The 16,934-nt window shown below is 39.3% G+C and overlaps 1 non-coding gene across 1 annotated transcript; it reads left to right on the top strand.

Moving 5' to 3' along the window:
- Positions 1-16,652: 16,652 nt before the first annotated feature.
- Positions 16,653-16,725, top strand: TRNAC-GCA (transfer RNA cysteine (anticodon GCA)). The gene has a single exon. It is a non-coding gene; the product is annotated as a tRNA-Cys (tRNA).
- Positions 16,726-16,934: the final 209 nt, after the last annotated feature.

Raw genomic sequence — 16,934 nt, 5'->3', positions numbered from 1 at the left:
TCAAAATTTATAATATAAATGTATCCATATATGGTGGATGGAAGGGTATTTCTGATTGTTGAAGAAAATATAAGATAAACCTTAATACGATAAGAAGTTAATAATAGAATACACCTGGAAGCAATAGCAGTAACAAAAAGTCAAGATATCAAGATATAGTAAGTTAGGTAGGTTATACAGAGGTAACAATGGGGAAAAATGGCTGAAAGTTGTTGCCTCATGGAAGCTGAAATAAAAGAGTGGGTACAGCAAATCTCTAATATAATTTTCTAGTTCATTTATTATTGTTTGAAATTTCAAGTTATGCACAGGTATTGAATTGATAGAAACAAATAATTAAAAGAAACAGCAGAGAAAAGGGAGGAAAAGATTATTTGTAATTTCCTTCTCATTGATAAGCACTAAGATATTTCGATATGAATTATTTTAGTCAATTTACTTTCACTTTTCACTTTCATGCATTGGAGAAGGAAATGGCAACCCACGCCAGTGTTCTTGCCTCGAGAATCCCAGGAATGGTGGAGCCTGATGGCCTGCCATCTATGGGGTCGCACAGAGTCGGACACGACTGAAGCGACTTAGCAGCAGCAGCAGCATTCTATATATAAATGCTAATATGCATTTTGACCAAGTAATAATACTATGCAATATTTTCCCAATTATGAAAATATGAACATATTCCATAACAAATTTCTTCCACATTTGCAGAGAGTACACATCATATCATTTTAGGAATATATCACAATTTATTTAATCAGCTTCTATATCAGTATACTTTATATGTTAAAAGACTAAGGTTCCTCCCTCTTCTTCTGACCAATTTGTCTCCCCCTTGCAGGTGATAACATCCCTGTTGAAATTATGTGAGCAAAACATTCACTGGATTTTTTAGCACACATTGTCAAATTCTTCTCCTCCAAGTAATTATCAATTTCAAGATTTGTCAAAAATGGAAATAAATTTCTCCACTTCACAAGCAACCATAGAGTTTATAAAATAATTACATAAATTTTTCTAAATAAAATGTTATCAATGGAAATCTTAAAATTATTTATTTGCTTGAAAATATTCCTTAACATAAAATGCTAGGATTGAAAATATTTACTTGTTGCAGACTTTGTCTAACCATTATGAGACAATGGCTCATTTCAAAACTTTCAAGCAATTTACATTTAAAAAGTGTACTTCTAAATGTCATCATGATCTTCACTATAATTTAGACTGTTTTAAGTCAATTTGTTATTGATTGAACCAGAAGGTCAATTATATCCTGCAGTTCTTCTTCAGTTCTGGAATTATTGACTAGGTAAAGTCAATTTGTAATTAGACAACTTTTTAAAAAGTGCTTTCTCTCCATAACTATCATGATAGTTTTTGAAATGTGGGAGTTCTCCCAGACTTCATGGTTATTCAGGTTTTACACTTTTTATCTATGGTGATTTTTGTTTTATTGATGTATAGCTTATGTTTGACAAAGGACTTGCAAGAATTGCATAGAACACTCCAACCTTGCACTGGGTTTGCTAGTTCAGTATTAGGTAAGAGCCATATAAAACTGTCCTTTTTAAAGTAAAAATGATTAAACATCAGCAAATCCATATAATTCAATTTAATAAATTCATGTCCCTTTATACACCTTAGAAAAGAAATGAGTATTTATGAAGTATTAGGATTGCCTAGGCCCTGCCACATAGATTTTGAATGCTTTGTTGAGATTTATACTGTTCATAAGGAAGCAATAGCCAAACCAACCTAACCATAGCGGGTTTATAGTTTAGTCACTAAGTTGAGTTGGACTCTTTGTGACTCCATGGACTGCAGCATGCCAGGCTTCCCTGTCCTCCACTATCTCCAAGAGTTTACTCAATCTCATGTCCATTGAGTCAGTGATGTCATCCAAAAATCTCATCCTCTATCACCTCCTTCTCCTCCTGCCCAAAATCTTTCCCCACATCAGGGTCTTTTCCAATGAATTGGCTCTTCAAATCAGGTGGCCAAAGTATTGGAACTTCAGCGTCAGTATCAGTCCTTCCAATGAATATTCAGGGTTGATTTCATTTGGAACTGACTGGTTTGATCACCTTGCAGTTTAGGAAACTAAAGAGGAGTTGATAACTTATTAATTTACAGATTGATACAAATATGGAAAAGCCTCCCTCCTTCAAATTAGGAAAACAGTCAAACCCAAACATTGTGTCATGAAGAAAGGGAACCAGAACGGCATTCTAGGCTTTTCCATTTCCTGTCTGTGTGAGTTTGAGCTAGGCACCATTGCTTTGCCATTCTTCAGGTCTCAGTAACAGTTTAGGTATTAGCTCCCCAGGGAGGCTTTCTCTATGTAGCACTAAAATTAAAGTTTCCATATCACCTTCTGCTTTCCCTTTGGTAAAAGCATTTTTTTGCACTAAAAAATCATTTATTTAATGTCAGTGTTTCTAGCTAAAAAAGCATGAGGGGCAGGAGATGGTTTTCTTGTTTATTCCTTCATCCCTCGTTGTTGTTGTTGCTGTTTGTCACTCAGTCGTGTCTGACTCTTTGGGGCTTCATGGACTGCAGCCCTCCAGGCGCCTCTGTCCATGGAATTCTCCAAGCAAGAATACTAGAATGGGTTGCCATTCCCTTCACTAGGGGATTTTCCCAATCCGGGGATAGAAAGCAAATCTCCTACATTGCAGATAGATTCTTTACCATCTGAGCCACCAGGTAAGCCCTTTCACCTGGGAAGCCCCTCCATGGTACCTGACACAACGCCTAACACACAGTAAGTGACCAATGTGCGTTTGTTCAATGAATACGTGAATGAAATGAGCTTGATGGTTCAAAGTTTCATGACTTATAAAGGAATAAACAAGATAAAGGGCAAATAGCAACTTCCAGGTTTGCTATGGTGTTGAGATAAGACTATTGAGTAGATTCGGGTGAGGACAGAGGATACATATATCACCTCTCCACTGTGAGACCTCTCTCAAATCTAAGAGGGTTAGTGTGCATGAAAGTGTGTTGTAAGCTGAATATTCTCTATAGGCAGATTTTACTGTTAGCTTTCATATAAGTAAAGATTTTATTATATCCACATATAAAGACATCCTTAAGGTGTCTTTCCGGTGGGCTAGACTTCTCATGGTTACATACACATATTTGCTTTTTCCCAATTCATAACATGCACCATTTCACCCCAGCCTCCTAACCTCTACCCACTTTGGCAATTTGTTATCACTCACTGAGAACACACCCAAATCATAAAGACCCTATATCAACCAGAACTCATAGAGAAAAACAGAAGCCATTCTAGGTGTTCCAGAAGGAGTGACTTAATATAGAATTAGAGGCTTATTCTGTAAGTATAAAACTTATCCTGTAACATTGGAAGAGTTCAGAACAAAGACCAGAAGGGTAGCTACCAAAGATACTAGTTGCCCACAGCCCTGAAGTGGGTGATTCTTAAAAACTAACGCACAAGTCTTGGCAAATGTCAAGTGTCTCCAAGAAGCAACCACCAAAGGTCCCAGTGGTGTGCAACACCCATGATACACAGGATCTTAGCGAACACGCTGCTGAAAAACTCATGCAGCTGCTCACAAATCTGCCTAATTTCTCTGGGAGATAATGACTTCTCCTAATATCACTTTAAATCCCTTGAAGACAAAAATAAAACTGCTTCAAGTGGATCAATTAGGAAAGAGTGCAGCAGTCACTCTCTATTTCCCATTGCTACATATTTTGGCGGTGGGAGAAACAGTTCCATACATAGGTCACTGACTATAAACAGCTTATTAGATAACACAACAGTAACTACAAGGTGTTTGCCACACCCCCCGAGCTGTAACTGTGTCTTCAGCAGTTGCTTTGGGGTAAGAGGGTACATAAGTCCTGTGATTCCTATAGGCATGATCCAATACCTCTTTTCATCTCTTCCATAGACTTTTTTGGAATGCTATAACATAGTGAGTAAAATATGAAACATTTTCTATCTCTCCCCAGAAGCATGTGAGTTTGCTTCTGTCCCTTCTCCAGAGGTTTTGAGGATGGAAGGAGATCCTTTGACATCCTCTTCACCTCCCCAAGGGTCTTAAGACTGTTTCTTTGGAGTGAAGAGTCAGGGAAGCAGATGTCCTACGTGTCTCTAAAGATGTTTTCTACGTGTCTCAGCTGGTAACTTCTCACACATCGGCATCTCCAAAGTGGGGCCTCTTTCTTGTATTCAGGGTAGCGATTTTTATGTTTTATTCACTGCTGTATTTCTAGACCCTAGGAATCTACCTGGCTGGTACACGGTGATATTTGGTGATGACTGGATTGGATGGACACATATTAAATAAGAAAGAAAGTCATAACTCAAATGATACAATTTAAATTTTTAAAAGTGCCTTCATTATGAAAATGTTTAGACAACCTGGCAATTTTCTCTCTTTTAGGAAGATGTTTCTAAAAACATCTTAGGATCTTTTCTCACAATATGAATGTTCTTACCAGCCTGTCCAAATACATTAATCCTTTAGCAACACACTTAAACTGAAAGCATTAGCTGATGCCTCAGACCATGTGCTATCATTGCTATTTTCATCAGAAACACAAATTTGAGGCTTATTCACATGACAGAACTTGGATATTTGGTCTTATGCAGATCTGAATTTAAATCCCAGATCTTCTATGTGACAGATAGGAGACTATGAATAAATCAACCTTTTTAACCTGTTTTCCCATTTGTATGGTTAGGTTAACTATACTATCTACTACAGTAACTGTGATAGTTGCCTTAGAAATTGTGCATATGAACACAGACATGTGTGCATGTCTCATATAGTATTGAGATACTATATTGAGTATAGACATACTATATGACCTCATATAGTATTTATCATAAACAAGGCTTCCCAGATGGGGCAGTGGTAAAGAATCTGCCTGCCAATTCAGGATACACAAAAGATGATGCAGGTTCTATCACTGTGTTGGGAAGATCCCCTGGAGTAGAAAATGGCAACCCACTCCAGAATTCTTGCTTGAAAAACTCCAAGGGCAGAGGAGCCTGGTGTGCTACAGTCCGTGGGGCTGGAAAGGGTCGGATATGACTGAACAACTGAACACACACACAAATAATAAATACTAGTTTTAATCATACTATTATTTTTCATGGTTTCCTGTGATCATATCTTATCTCTGTAACAAAGTTGTAAACTCTGTAGGATGAAAAGACTGATTTCAAGATTTGAGTCCCTTTAGTCTTGAGAGCCCCTTGGACTGCAAGGAGATCCAACCAGTCCATTCTGAAGGAGATCAGCCCTGGGATTTCTTTGGAAGGACTGATGCTAAAGCTGAAACTCCAGTACTTTGGCCACTTCATGTGAAGAGTTGACTCATTGGAAAAGACTCTGATGCTGGGAGGGATTGGGGGCAGGAGGAGAAGGGGACGACAGAGGATGAGATGGCTGGATGGTATCACTGACTCGATGGGCGTGAGTCTGAGTGAACTTCGGGAGTTGGTGATGGACAGGGAGGCCTGGCGTGCTGCGATTCATGGGGTCACAGAGAGTCGGAAACGACTGAGCGACTCAACTGAACTGAACTGAACTGAGTAGGAACGATCCTGAAGAGTTGGTTACGACTGAGCGACTTCACTTTCACTTTTCACTTTCATGCACTGGAGAAGGAAATGGCAACCCACTCCAGTATTCTTACCTGGAGAATCCCAGGGACGGCGGAGCCTGGTGGGCTGCCGTCTATGGGGTTGCACAGAGTCAGACACGACTGACGCGACGCAGCAGAAGCCGCAGCAGCAGTAGAAAGAAAGAGTGCACTAGGTCCATAAATCCTTCGCAAGTGAATAATTTTGAATGTAGAGACATCAACATGGAGGACAAAAGAATTTCCTTTTGTATTTTTTCCTCCATTTCTATTACATAGAGTTTCCTTCCACTTTGCACTTTTTATTACATCACCCATTACCTGGATTAGAATCTGACTGAGAAACATTTGTTTTATCTTAGCAGAAATGGAACTGGCCTCCAGGGAATCAAATTCCTTCCATTCCACACACATTTACTTGGTTTTTTTTTTATGCATAAGACACAATGCAGGACTCAAGCATGATCCAGACACGTTCCCTAAATGTAAAAACCTTAGACATTGGGAATCATCAGAAACTGAGACAAGCTGACATTGCCCGGAAGAACGGAAATCAAAATTGTTACAAAGAGCTGATACTGGATATCCCACTAAAACATTTCATTGTTCTTTGTTCTTGCCCTTTGAAAATAATGACAATATCTTACATTGGCATGGTGATTGTAATAACTGAAGGCGTGCTTGCTTGTTTTACCTCATTTTATCTTTGCTTCTTTCCTGTTCAGTGGAACAAATACTATATCTTAACAACTGGAGAAACCAAGACTCAGAAGAGTTTCATTTCTTTAAATGAATTGAGCAGATTATTAAGAAATTATTACAAACCCTGAATTATAAACAAAAGACAGGGGAGGGTGCAAAAACTTATTTCCACAACCTGCACATGGATATTTGTAACAGCTTTATTCATGGTTGCCAAATATGCAACCAAGATGCTCTTCAGGAGGTGAATGGATTAAATAATCTATAGTACATCCAGAAAATAAAACATTTTTAAGCACTAAAAAAGTGAGCTATCAAACCATGAAAAACATGGAGCACCTTAAATTCATATTATTAAGTGAAAGAAGCCCATCTGAAATGACTACATGCTGTATGATCCCAACTGTATGGCATTATGGAAAAGGCAAAAGTGTGGAGAAATAGAGGCCACAGATGCAGAGAACATAGTGGCGGTGGGGGTGGTTGCTTCTCATACCTGCACCTGTCTCAGAACTGCCATTGGCTGATGGGTCTACTTAGCCCAGAGGCTTTTAAGATGGTTCATTCTGCTTCTTCCAGAGAATCAGTCAATTCTCCAAGGATCCCTGATTTCTCATAACAGAGAATAGTGTTTAAAAACCAAAGTCAGTCTTGCAATTTCTCATTTCTACCAGGGAGTGACTGCTTCTAGGCTCTCAGTGGACAGATCTAGGAACCATGTGTATGGATAATAACTCATGTGTACATATATATATACACATACATATATATATATACATATATATATACACATATATATATATTCTTTTGTAACTGTTTACCTTATACACATTTTAAAAAACATACCTTTGAGCTTTATTAATAACTGCAACCCAGTCCACCATATGATTCATTCTTACAGTCAACTCTATCCTGATTTGCAATTTGTTTCTCAGACAGTAAGCAATATGACTCATTATCTACAGTATATTGACTTGAATGTTCAACCCTAGTATACATATAATGCAATTTCAGAATTGCTAAACCCATACCACTCTGAGAAAGGAATTTACCAACTAGCGTACAGCATTTGTGGACAGTTCTTTTCATCTTTCAGAGAAGGCAATGGCACCCCACTCCAGTACTCTTGTCTGGAAAATCCCATGGATGGAGGAACCTCGTAGGCTACAGTCTGTCTTTAACAGTCAGTTTTTCAGTCAGATCACTGTTTCCATAGTTATTTAAGTTGGTTCCTTTCTTTCTGGCTTTCTTCAGAGTGGTTAGGTGAGTCATTTGTAACTCAGTTAGATTCCTTTGTCAGAGTCTGCATTTCATTTTAGGTACCTCTGGTTCCAAATAGGAAAAGGAGTATGTCAAGGCTGTATATTGTCACCCTGCTTATTTAACTTATATGCAGAGTACATCATGAGAAACTCTTGGCTAGAAGAAGCACAAGCTGGAATCAAGATTGCCGGGAGAAATATCAATAACCTCAGATATGCAGATGACACCACCCTTATGGCAGAAAGTGAAGAGGACTAAAAAGCCTCTTGATGAAAGTGAAAGAGGAGAGTGAAACAGTTGGCTTAAAGCTCAACATTCAGAAAACGAAGATCATGGCATCCGGTCCCATCACTTCATGGGAAATAGATGGGGAAACAGTGGAAACAGTGTCAGACTTTATTTCTTGGGGCTCCAAAATCACTGCAGATGGTGATTGCAACCATGAAACTAAAAGATGCTTACTCCTTGGAAGAAAAGTTATGACCAACCTAGATAGCATATTGAAAAGCAGAGACATTACTTTACCAACAAAGGTCTGTCTAGTCAAGGCTATGGTTTTTCCAGTAGTCATGTATGGGTGTGAGAGTTGGTCTGTAAAGAAAGCTGAGCGCCTAAGAATTGATGCTTTTGAACTGTGGTGTTGGAAGGGAGTCTTGAGAGTCCCTTGGACTGCAAGGAGATCCAACCAGTCCATTCTGAAGGAGATCAGCCCTGAGATTTCTTTGGAGGGAATGATGCTAAAGCTGAAACTCCAGTACTTTGGCCACCTCATGCGAAGAGCTGACTCATTGGAAAAGACTCTGATGCTGGGAGGGATTGGGGGCAGGAGGAGAAGGGGATGACAGAGGATGAGATGGCTGGATGGCATCACTGACTCGATGGACATGAGTCTGAGTGAACTCCAGGTGTTGGTGATGGACAGGGAGGCCTGGCGTGCTGCGATTCATGGGGTCACAGAGTCGGACACAACTGAGTGACTGAACTGAACTTACAATCTGGTATATATCAAACATTTATAATTTTCATACAGTAAACTTTACTATCACGACAGATAGTTCTATAGGTTTAATCAATGCAGTAGCTGTGTACCACTGCCACAGTTCCGTATAGAAAGCTCCATTATCCCTACACTGCCCCTTTATAGCCAGCTCCTATTCCCAAACCCAACTGCAGGCAGTCATTAATCTGAGTTCCGTCTCTATAGCTTATCTTTTTTGTAGAATATCATATAAAAGAAACTTTACAGAATACAGCATTTTTTGTTTAGCTTCTTTCGCCTAGTGTAATGATTTCTGAGATGTACACTTTAGTTTTGCTTATCCATAGTTACTTCGTCTTTTACTATGGAGTAGTATTTATTGTATAAATTTTGTACAATTTGTTTAAACATATGTCAGTGGAAATTTGGGCTGTTTCCCACTTTTGCTATGATGAAGTTGTTAAACATGTTCACACACAGGTCTTTGTGTGGACATATGTTGTCATTACCCTTGAATAAATTATTAAGAGTGAGATTATTGAATCACATAAGAGGTAAATCTTACATTTATAAGAAAGGTCCTGTTTTCCAAATCGTCTGTACTATTTTGCATTCTTTTTTAATCTTTTTAAAAATTGTATTCAATTTAAGTAGACCAAAAAAAAAAAAAAATTCACCCATTCCTTGCCCCTCACCTTTCACCTCTGGCAACTACCAATCTGTTTTCTATACCTGTGAGTTTGGTTTTTGTTTTGTTTTGTCTAGGTTCCACATAAAAGAAATATCATACAATTTTTTTTGGTCTGATTTGTTTTACTTAGCATAATGCCTTCAAAGTCAATCCATATTATTGCAAATAGCAAGATTTCATTCCTTTTTATGGCTGAATAATATTCCATTGCCCTGGATCAGGAAGATCTCCTGGAGAACTTAATGGCAACCCACTCCAGTATTCTTGCCTGGAGAATTCCATGGACAGTGGAGCCTGATGGGTTACAACCCATGGAGTCACAAAGAGTCAGACATGACTGAGTGACTAACACATGCACACGATATTCCATTGTATATATAAACCCATACCTTTTATCCATTCATTCACTGACAGACACTTAGGTTCTTCCATATCTTGGCTAATATAAAAAATGCTGTAAGTAATGAGGTTGGGAATATTTTTAAGTTAGTGCTTCTTTTTCTTTTGATAAATATCCAGAAATGGAGTTTTTGGATGATATACTAGTTCTATTTTTAATTTTTAGGGAACCTTCATACTTAAATTCCCACCAATGAGGGTTCTCTTTTCTCCACATTCCTTTCAATATTCATTATTTCTTGTCTTTTAGATAATAGCCATTCTAATAAATATGATGTGACACCTCATTGTGGTTTTGATTTGCATTTCCCTGATAATTAATGATGTTATTTTTCATGGCCATCTATATGCCTTCTTTGGAAATATGTATATTTAGATTTTTTGCCCATTTTTAATCAATAGCTTATTTGTGCTATTGAGTTGTATGAGTTCTTTATATATTTTGGGTATTATTCCCTTATCAGAGTTATGATTTGCAAATGTTTTCTCCCATTCAGTAAGCTGAATTTCATTTTGATCATTGTTTTCTTTTCTGTAAAAAGGAAAACATATATCTATCAATAAATATGGGTTTCCCTGATAGTTCAGTTGGTAAAGAATCTGCCTGCAATGCAGGAGACTCTGGTTCAATTCCTGAGTCCAGAAGATCCTCTGGAGAAGGGATAGGCTACCCACTCCAGTATTCCTGGGCTTCCCTCATAGCTCACCTGGTAAAGAATCCACCTGCAATGTGGAAAACCTAGGTTCCTTATCAATAGATATCTCTATCAATATGTCTCTATCAATAGATATAGGTAGGTAGATGATAGATAATAGATATTTATCTACCAAGAAATTTTAGTGAAACTCTCTAAATTATGTATTAATTTCCATAAACCAGAGGAATCAAATGGAGTACAAACTGGAAAATATGTTTCTGACCACACTTTATTATATTTTCCAAGAAGAGTGGGATTCAAAAAGTCAATAGTCCTTCTGATGTCATTAGCAAGTGTGGCAATGTGGAAACACAATGTCACACTCAGCAGATAGAAGGTCCAAGTGAGCACGTGTGTGTACATGTGTGTGTTAGAAAGGTAGGTGGGGAGAGGGACATTCTGGAAAACAACTAGTATAGAAATTCTTTTTTTAGTAAACAGCTGGCAAAAGTCAATTTAAACCCCTGGTGTGAATTCTACACTTTCTCGCTTCTTCTGGACTCCATCTCCATTAATCGAGCTATTTTCTTCTGTATATTCAAATCATTTTCCCATAGCATATAAACAAGAATCATTTCTTACTTTAAAAGAAAATTAAAGTCTGCCATCGACCTCATGTGGAGAAAGAAATGGCAACCCACTTCAGTAGTCTTGCTTGAAAAATTCCATGAACAGAGGAGCCGGCACGGGGTGGGGGGGTGGGGGTGGGGGGAACTATAGTCACAGGGTCTCGAAGAGTCAGCCACAACTGAGCACTGTGACCTCAAGACTCATATCTCCCTTTTTTTCAGAGGTACTTTTCTCGGAAAAGTATCTTCTCTTTTGATATGAAGAAAAAAAAAATTAGTAAGTTCTAGGAGTTGGTAGGGGGGGTAAGGGATGAATAGGCAGAGAACAGAGGAATTTTAGGGCAGTGAAAATATTCTGTATAGTTTTATAATGAATACATGTCACTGTACATTTGTCCAAATCCATAGAATGTACAACATCAAAAATAAACTCTAAGGTAGATTATGGATTTGGGGTGCTTATAGTTTGCCAGTGCTATGGATCTCAGTTTTGTCTTCTCAGGTGCAAAACAGCATGATGACAATATGTGCACATATTACTCCTCACAGTAGTGATCCAATGGTATAGTGTGTGTTAAAAGGACATACATGCAAGCTAAAGCATATGATATCTCTACACGCATTAGTCATTGTCATTATGACTTGGCCTAGCTTGGGCCTGAGATCATAAATACCATGAAAGTACAACTAAGGCTCAGATACTGCCTCTTGCTGCCAATGTAAACCCTCTTCCAAGATCAGGATATAAAAATAGTGGTAGCAAAAAAAAATACAATCCAGAACAATATAACAGCAGCAAAACCAAAATTGTGTCAGACTGACCTGGAATAGAATTTTGGTTCAATGACATATAAGATAGGTGTTCTAGAGAAAGTTCCTTCTTTCAAAGTTTTATTATCTTTAAAAATGGAGACGAGACAAAGGTTTTTCGTATTCTTGACATAACTTAGAAATGTAAATAAAACTTTTTAATATCATGCTGCATATAGATTTTTGAAGCATGTTACTTTATTATTCCTGCTTCTATTCATTTTTATATTTGTCAAGAGTTATTTTAATATCTCTGTTTGCCAGGTTTCATGCAAGACATCAGGGATGCTGGTCTTTTCTCTCCTCTGCCTGTTATTTTTAGAAATGATTATTCTGAAAAGCTAAGAGCCACTATCAATGTTCTGCTGCCATAGAGTAAGTTGATTCAACTCCTCACACTTTCTCTCTCTCAAAAAGAGCTATTGGTTAGCAAGTCCAATTACAAATAAGGTCTACTGTGATTTAGCAGAAGGAACACTATGGCTGAAGTAAAGAGATGAACAGAAGTAGGTATAACCAGCATCTACTGGGTCAGAGATGACAAGAAGGAATTAGCAGGTATTAGAACACAAATAGGGCTTCCCTGGGGAGAAGACATGGCACCCCACTCCACTACTCTTGCCTGGAAAATCCCAGGGACAGAGGAGCCTGGTGGGCTGCAGTCCATGGGGTCTCTAAGAGTCAGAAACGACTGAGCGACTTCACTTTCACTTTTCACTTTCATGCATTGGAGAAGGAAATGGCAACCCACTCCAGTGTTCTTGCCTGGAGAATCCCAGGGACGGGGGAGCCTGGTGGGCTGCCGCCTCTGGGGTCGCACAGAGTCGGACACGACTGAAGCGATTTAGCAGCAGCAGCAGCAGTAGCAGCAGAACACAAATAGGGCTTCCCTGGGGAGAAGACAATGGCAACCCACTCCAGTACTCTTGCCTGGAAAATCCCATGGACAGAGGAGCCTGGTGGGCTGCAGTCCATGGGGTCTCTAAGAGTCGGATACGACTGAGCGACTTCACTTACACTTTTCACTGTCATGCATTGGAGAAGGAAATGGCAACCCACTCCAGTATTCTTGCCTGGAGAATCCCAGGGACGGAGGAGCCTGGTGGGCTGCCATCTATGGGGTCGCACAGAGTCAGACACGACTGAAGTGACTTAGCAGCAGCAGCAGCAGGGCTTCCCTGGTGGTGCAGATGATAAAGAATCTGCCTGTGATATGGGAAACCCAGGTTCAATCCCCAGGTCAGAAAGATCCCCTGGAGAAGGTAATGGCTACCCTTCTTCTAGCAAATATTCTTGCCTGGAGAATTCCATGGACAGAAGACCCTAGTGGGCTACACTCCATGTGATGAAGAACCCGCCTGCCAATGCAGGAGACATAAGGAATGCAGGTTCAATCCTTGGGTTGGGAAGATCCTCTGGAGTAGGGCATGGCAACCCACTCTAGTATTCTTGCCTGGAGAATCTCATGGACAGAGAAGCCTAACAAGCTATGGTCCATAGGGTCGCAAAGAGTCAGACACGACTGAACAGACTTAGCACACAGGCACAGAACCCAACTATACCAAGCTTTTAAAGAGGTGTTTTACAGACCAACATACTGAGATATAAAGCTGAGGCAACTTTCATGTCCTGAAGGCTGGATTTGCAACAACTTTGCATGACTCTCAGACTCTTGTACTTTCCTCTCCACCAAGGTAACACTCAAATAAAGGGAAGCATCTTCTTCCACTGTCTGCCAAAGTAAACTGCTCATGAGGAGAGTAAGAAAACTTATGAACCATTTGTCTGTCACAAACCACTCCGTTGTCAATGTTTGCTTTGTGACTCGCACATTTTAGCATTGACTGAAAGACTCAATCCCCTTCCCATTGTCTCCTAAATAAGAGTTAAGGGAAAGATAGGGGGAAAGTTCAGTCAGATGAGAGAAGTAACTTGTACCTACTCAGCAATAAAGGCACCACTTTCTGGGCTTGAGAGGAGGACAAAGCAGATGGAGGTGGCATGTGTGGTCGGTGGTGAAGACCTCCTGCTCTGGGGAGACTCACCTTTTGTTTTCCTTTAGTAGTAATTTTTGCAGGGAGATTGATAAGGCTCTCACATGTTGGGGCTTCCCAGGTGGCACTTGTGGTAAAGAATCTGCCTGCAATGCAGGAGCCACAGGAGACCTGGGTTCCATCTCTGGGTCATGAAGATCTCCAGGAGGAGGGCATGGCAGCCCTCTCCAGTATTCTTGCCTGGAGAATCCCATGGACAGATGAGCTTAACCGGCTATGGTCTTTAGGGTCACAAAGAGTCAGACACGACTGAAGGGACTTAGCACACAGAAACAGAACCCAGCTACGCCAAGCTATTAGAGAGGTTAGGATCAGAAGAGATCTGAGTATGGACCAAAGACTAATTTTTTTCTTTCTTGATCCTTTCATTCAGTAAATATGTATTGAGTATCTATTATTTGCCATTTGTTGCCTCAAGGTGTTGAATCCAAACACCTTTACTGCAACTAGGTGGTGATGCCTCAGAATTTAGGATTTACTACAAGCCATGGCTTAAAGGTAAAAGATTTCAGATGCCATTACCAATCCCCGAAGTCATTTAGTCACCAGTATGAGCTATAATGGATTATTGATTTCATAGAGTATAAAGGCTTTCAAAGATCTATCATAGGCTATGGGGTTAATCTGGAGACTGAACTTGCATACTTATTTGTGTGTTGTCTGTCCTCATTCTCATGTATAATTCCTCCTTCTGGAGTTAATGGGAGTTATGCGCTTGCTTCCAAGGGTGAAAAAATACTTTCTTTTAGCTTTCATGCTTCAAATGCCAATGAAATAATAGCTCAGAAAATGAAGTCTCTGAATGTTTAAACTTGAATCCTTCAAATGTCATACTCAATCATGTGTCCATCATCATTAAAATTGTTCAGAAATAAGGTCCTGGCAAATTTCATTTTAATTTAGATTCTTCATGAAGCTGAAGTACACACAGGTACTAGCTCTTACAACTTCAGTGTTTTCATGCTTTTGTTTTGCATTTCGTTAGGAGTGTGTGTGTGTAAGAGAGAGAGCATAAAGGAGACAGAGTCAGAGATGGAGAGAGAAGGCAAGAGTCCCATGCGGTCTCTGCCAACATTCTAAAATTAAATATCCTTAGTTGAGAGCTCACTCATGATTTGCCGAGAGTAAACACTCCCTGAAAAAGTCTAATCCCCTGAAAAATAAGCTACTTAAAGAAAACTTTTGCATAGTTGTCACCATAGAGTTGCAAATATACATCACCAATGATCTTCCTCTATATGCATGAATGAGATATTTCAATAATGAGCAAAAAAAGTATAGGTTCACAGTGAACCTATCTTTTCTGTACAAAAAGTCAAAGTGGCAAATTCACTCTAGTCAAGTTGTTGACTTAAATAAGTGTGATTACTCACTGAGAATGTATATGTGCTTTTGCTCAGTCACTTCAGTCATGTCTGAAGTCTTCAACCCCACGGACTGTAGCCTGCCAGGTTCCTGTGTTCATAGGATTCTCCAGGCAAGAATACTGGAGCAGGTTGCCATTGCCTCCTCGAGGGGATCTTGCTGACCTAGGGATAGAACCTGCATCTCTTGCAACTCCTGCATTGCAGGTGGATTTGTTATCGCTGAGCCATTGGGGAAGCTAAGGAATATAGATAGATAGATAGATAGATAGATAGATAGATAGATAGATAGATATTTCTATTAGAAATTACTTGAATAATATCTCAGAAGTCAGGAAAATATATGAAACCATTACCAGGGTTGCCTCCTCCCAGCATCACTCCAGGTAGAGGCATTATAAAGGAGCTCATAGATGCTCCACATAGACTCAAAATCATGGAATTGTATGCTCAAGTTTAATTTTTCATTTGCTTGATGAAGAACCTGAGACTACAGAGGTCATGGTACTTGCCCAAATTCTTCTAAAAATAAGCAAGTCATGAGGAAGAATGCACATCCCTGTTTTTCAACCATTTTCTGTTCCCTTTCCATCTCCTCTCACACATGATAGTCTGAAAGGAAAATGTAATCAATAGCTTTCAGAGAGTCTCAAGACCAAAAAAAAAAAAGAAAGAAAAAAAACCTGCCTATTTCTCCAATCCAGGTCTATTGATTGAATAAGCATCTATGTCTACCTATTGCTTCATCCATGTCTATTCTCTACTTTTAAAACTGTACATAACATTAGCATATGTTATTTAAAAGCTAACTGTAGATACAAGGTATATTGAGTTTTAATAACTATACATAGGTGCAGTCTTTCATCTATTTAATCTATCCTAGAGCTTAGTGAGGGGCTTCCCAGATGGCTCAGTAGTTAAGAATCCCCCTGAGGATGCAGGAGATGCCAGTTAGATCCCTGAATTGGGAAGACCCTGGAGGAGGAAATGGCAATTTACTCTGATGTTCTTGCCTGAAAAAATCCCACAGGCAGAGGAGCCACAGTCCAGAGTTGCAAAGAATTGGATGCAACTAAGCATGAAAGCATGCAGAGTTTAGTGAACATGTAGAATGTTCTGTAGGAATTGTTCCAGTATTCATTTTGGTGTAAATCAGTAAGAATACACTGAAAATTCTCAATGATAGAGAACACAGCAATATTCTACTGTTAAAAAGGTCTTAAAAATGATGTTCAAGTCTCAGGAATTGTCAAATCCTTGCTTCTCCAGGTCCAGCTTAAGATCCATCTTATCCACAAAGTTTTTCAGGACTTCTAACCCTGATCTGCCATCTCTGCAATATAATTGTGCTTATAACTTTGAGTATAGTGTGTACTTTATTTATTTATTTTTAGTTTTTCCTAGAAGCTACCTTTGCTTTCAGCCTAGTTTATCAGGAAGAAGAAAATGTTCTCTGGTGTCCATAGTCTTCATTGTCACCTTCTCCTTGACATTACTGGCTTCCCTGGTGGCTCAGATGGTAAAGCGTCTGCCTGCAATGCAGGAGACCCAGGTTCGATCCCTGGGTCAGGAAGATCCCCTGGAGAAGGAAATAGCAATTCACTTTAATACTCTTGCCTGGAAAATTCCATGGATGGAGGAGCCTAGTAGACTCCATGAGGTCAGAGAGCTGGACACGACTGAACAACCTCACTTTCTATGACATTACAGGAAAAGGGCCAGCATATGAATTAAACCTATGAGCTCAGCACTGGGATGAATACGATGGACATCTTCATTGATT

This window comes from Budorcas taxicolor, chromosome 25, assembly GCF_023091745.1.
Source record: "Budorcas taxicolor isolate Tak-1 chromosome 25, Takin1.1, whole genome shotgun sequence".
Taxonomy (NCBI): Eukaryota; Metazoa; Chordata; class Mammalia; order Artiodactyla; family Bovidae; genus Budorcas; species Budorcas taxicolor.
Note: the sequence above shows the minus strand (reverse complement) of the source record. Positions and strands in the feature narration are given on the sequence as shown.